Below are 5,511 nucleotides of genomic sequence, written 5' to 3' on the forward strand. Positions count from 1 at the left end.
TCTAATTGTACTCTAGGGATGGCAACGGGGCGGGGCGGGGACGGGTTTCGCTATCCCATACCCATTCCCGCATAAAAAATTCATCCCCATCCCCATCCCCATATCCAAACCCAACGGGTATCAAACTTTTTTCTCATCCCCATCCCCACCGGGTAACGGGTATAATCTCGTACCCATACCCGTACCCGTGTTCTAACTACTTCAATATTAATTTTTATACATAATATTATGAAATATTCAATATTAGGAACATTTTCAACGATGCCAAATACCTTAAAATAAATTATAATTGTTTACATTTTATATTAGAATACCAAATAAAATTTCATGTGAACCAAAACATTTATTAAATTTGCAAACTACAACATTGATGAACTTAGTTGATAAAATTAAAAAATATTTCAAAAAAATATAAAAGGAAAACAAATATTCAAATTAAAATATATTTTAAATGTTTATTTACTTCAATTTTTTAAATTCTAATGAATCTCTTTTTTATACACTAATAAAAGTTATAATATATCACTTGATCAAAATGACACAAAGAACAAGTAATAAAAGGAAAACAAATATTCAAATTAAAATATATTTTAAATGTTTGTTTATTTCAATTTTTTAAATTATAATGAATCTCTTTTTTATACACTAATAAAAGTTATAATACATCACTTGATCAAAATGACACAAAGAACAAATAATAAACATAATAATAAAATTTTGACATAGATTTTGTATCTTTTGAATTTCAATATATGATGGATAGTGACAAAAAAATATTCATAGAAATTACATTAAATTTTTACATTGTAGTAAATAAAAGTTATTTATACAATTAAAGTGAAAAAAATTACAGTATGATTAATAGTGAGTTATAAAATAACAAAAAATTAGATAGAATATATCGAACTATTATTCTACATGATGAAAATAAACAATAAATAAAAATATTAAAAAACTAACAAATGTGTGTTTTAGAAATAATTTGAGAGACTATCGAAAGAAATCGCACAAAGGAAATCAAATGTATAATTAAGGTATGATAAAATGAAAAAAACCTTAGAGAACTAATTATTAAATTATGTTTGAAGTGGTTAAAAATAAATAGAAATATCATTAGTGACCAAAAAATTTGTCATTAAATTACAAATAAATTAGTAATTAAATTGGTCACTAAATCAAGTACCGATTCGATCATTGAATCAGTCACTAATTTAGTCATTGATTCAGACAATAAATCAACTACTACCACCAATGACGAAAAATAGTGACTGATATGGGTTACTGACTAAATCAGTCACCATTTCATGTTTTTCTTGTAGTGAATTATCATATACTATTCCTAAATATGATTATATATATATATATATATATATATATATATATAATTTTAACCACTTCAAACAGAATTTAAAGTGAAAAAATTACATTATGATTAATAATGAGTTATAAAATAAAAAATAATTAGATAGAATATATCGAAATATTATTCTACATGATGAAAATAAAAACAATAAATAAAAATATTAAAAAACTAACAAATGTGTGTTTTAGAAATAATTTGAGAGACTATCTATCGAAAAAAATCACACAAAGGAAATCAAATGTATAACTAAGGTATGATAAGACGAAAAATATCTTAGAGAACTAAGAAAACTTTTCAAATATCAACATATATACTTAATGGTTGAAAAATAACGAAAATTATTTTAATGAAACAAAAAAGTTCTTCAAATTAAACAAAAATTAATAATAATAATAATAAGTAAAGAATTTTTTTTATATTACCTTAAATTGAGAGTATAAACATTCTCATGTGAAAGGAAAATTTATAATAAATAAAAATATTAAAAAATAATATAAATATTCAAATGTGAGGCATAATTTTTTTTTATTAACATACATCATTTTAACATAATTACATAAAGGTTATGATAAGATAAAAAATATATTGGAGATGAGAATGAGTTTATGACAAATGAAATAATTAAAAGAAATAAAAAATAGAAAAAAAAAATATATATATATAGGGGTTACTTGATTAATTGTGAATATTTTAATAATTTAAACGAGAATGGAGATATGGCGGGGACGGGTATTATGGCGGGTATATGTACATCCCCATACCCATCCCCATACCCAACTAAAAAAGTCGGGGATTCCCCATACCCATACCCATACCTAGTCAATGCGGGGATTCCCCGTCAAAACGGGGACGGGTTCGGACAATACCCACGGGGACGGGTTCGGACAATACCCACGGGGACGGGTTTATTTGCCATCTCTATTGTACTCGACCTGATCATGCAGAATTTTAGCATTACATGAGGTAAGTTGTGAATGTGTTTGGTTAATGTTTATAATTCAACATGTGTGACAACCTTGTGGTTTATCTTATCGGGAAAAATGAAATTAACAACCATATGTGAAGACAATAGTGCATTGTTCATTCAAAAGGGTGATATAAAGATCCAAAAGATTTGTTCATGTGAAAATTTAACAAATCTATTTACAAAGTCTTTACCAAGTAGAATTTCACAAGATTGAACTTTGTCATCTTAACTTACATGAGGGAGAGAAACAAAATATGTGATGAACAATATTGTATTAAAGAATACATAATATTGTGCTCTTTTTCCTTCAGTAAGGTTTTTATCCCAAAGAATTTTTACTAGTAACAATTTAACGAGATACATTCTCTTGTCAATGGACACCCAATGAGAAATGATATGAATTAATAGTCGTTCATTGATTTGATACAGTTACTTATATATTTTATATGATTGTTTGATTTGCTACAATTTTCATATGATTAATTACTCAATTACTCTTTTTGAGGATGTTTAAATATTTGTATTAGTGATTTGATTTTTTTATGGGTTATGTTTTGTATTGACTCTTTATATAAGTAATACAATACACAAAAAAAGTTGTTATTCGTTCTCTCTTCCTCCTTTACTTCTCCTCTATATTATTAGCTTTATTTTACAACATTTATTTTATTTTATATATTATTATTTTTAATATTTTTATGTTTAACTACTTTTTTAATCAACACCGTAACTAATATCACATGTATAAAAAGTATAATAACAAAAAATAAAAAATACAACCAAAAGAAATTAATCTACAAATTAAATAAATAAATACATACATCATTTAAGCATTTAATTTTTAAAATTAACCAAACAATAAACTCAAAATTGTAAAAAAGATGTATTAAAATCAATAAATATTGTATTATTTAAAAATAATTAATAACCATATTTTTTTAATAAATTAGACTACTTTAAAAACTATGTTTAATAATAAACATATTTAAATAATTACAAATATGAAATATCAAAAATACATATGTAAATAATTACACAATGATATTTGTATTATACTAGGCGGTTAGGACCGGTATAGCTAACTACCCGGTCCCAATCGCCAACTTATAGTCATAAACAAAAGCAATGTTGGTTAACCACACAAAAAAAGTACACATACATAGAGGCCAAGGTGGCATACGACGCCTACTTGAAACTTAGGAAATAATAGTCGCATTCACGAAATCAAGTCATGAGCCTAATGCTTGGGCCTTGATCAGGCCCATACAAGCCCAAAAGTGTTGGGATTTTTAAGGCTTTTGGAAATATGAGAGATATGAGAGATATATGTGATATGTTATACGTAGGAACATGTTTTTGTATTTTATTGATTATAGAGCAAAATATAACAAATATCAAGTATAAAATATTTAGAATATCTCACTCCTAATCTAAAATAATAACAAATTTCTAAAACTGACACATATCTCTAAAATTGAAATATTTCTAAAAACTAATTTAAATAAAAAATATTAAGTAATATTCTCAACATTCCTCCTTACTTAATATCTGTTTATTTTATATCTTCATATTTGATTCTCCATCTTTTGATGCTTGATTTTCTCCTCTTTTTATGCTTGCAATATTTATTTTTCTCTTTCTTCCATGGCATCACATCTTTCTTCAATTTGGCATCATCCTTCATATTTCTTCTTATATTAGCATCATCTTCTTTTTCTTTGTTCGGTGTGGATTTCATTGGAGTGGCATTGGACCTTTTGTGAATATTAAAATGTGAACCTCCATCTACTTTCTTCACTTGGACATCTACTTTCTTCCAAAGATATTTATCTTCTAATTTTGATCCTTCTTTCATGCTCACTTTCTTTGTATCAAATTCCTCCTTCATAAAATCCAGCGCAAATCTTTTGTCTTTTATGTGGACTTTGAATACCTCTATGTTGTTAGTATTTTTTATCACACATACTTTATTTTCAAAGGAGACCTTATAACCTTTCTCTAACAATTGAGCAACACTTAACAAATTCTGGGTAATCTCAGGAACATATAAGACGTCAAAAATTAATTTGATACCTGAATGAGTTTTAATTGAAACTGTTCCTGTACCTTTCACAGCAAGTTGTTCTCCATTCCCAATTCTTACCTTGGAAATATTTGATTTATTCAGCTCCTTGAAAATTTCTCTATCATAAGTCATATGGTTTGTGCAACCACTATCTATAATCCAATCTTTTCAAGATTCGTTGGTTGTTACACATGATGTTGTAAAAAGTAGATCTTACTCTGATTTATCCTCATCTGATTTATTCTACACAATTTGAACATCTTCTTCAGAATCTTTAGATTTGCATACCTTTTCCACATGTCCCAATTGACCGCATTTGTGACATTTGACATCTGGCCTCCACCAACACTAGTTGGGTTGATGACCTTTTCTCTTACAATGAGGACAAGATGGAAAAACCTATGTGTTGTTGTATTTGCTCCTTCTATTTTTTTGACTATGAGAGCATTATCTTCCGTGTAATTTAAATTACCTTCAACCGCCTCACGATCTTCTCTCATCAATCTTTGTTGTTCTTGTGCTTGCAAGACATGTATCACCTCTGTAAAGGTGATTGTAGACAAATCTTTTGTATTTTCTAAGGAAGCAATAGATGCCTCATATCTTTCCGGCACCGTCACCAGAATTTTCTCAACGAGTCTGGAATCTGGAAACTCTTTTCCCAACAATTTTATCTTGTTGGCAATACCCAACAATTTGTTTGAGTATTCTTTAATCGTCTCTGACTCTTTCATTCTTTGCATCTCGAACTCCCTTATCAAGTTCAAAACTTTCATGCCTTGAATCTTTTCGTTCCCTCCATATTCTGCTTTCAAGTATTCCCAGATTTCTTTGGGAGACTTTAGAGTCATGATCCTAGTCATAATCATTTGTGAAACACCTGCGAACAAGCATGATTTTGCCATTGCCTTTCTCGTTTTCTTTTCTTTATGCGCTTTCATTTGAGCCGCGGTGGGATTTTCAGACAAGGGAACATCATCTTCCTCCACAACTTCCCATAGATCTAGTCCCTCTAGATATGTTTGCATCCTTACCGCCCATAGATCATAGCTTTCACCATCAAAGAGTGGAATAGCGACGTGTGACATATTTCCTTCCATTCTATAGGCAGTAAGA

The sequence above is a fragment of the Vigna unguiculata genome, chromosome 6 (assembly GCF_004118075.2).
Source record: "Vigna unguiculata cultivar IT97K-499-35 chromosome 6, ASM411807v1, whole genome shotgun sequence".
In the NCBI taxonomy this organism is placed as follows: domain Eukaryota; kingdom Viridiplantae; phylum Streptophyta; class Magnoliopsida; order Fabales; family Fabaceae; genus Vigna; species Vigna unguiculata.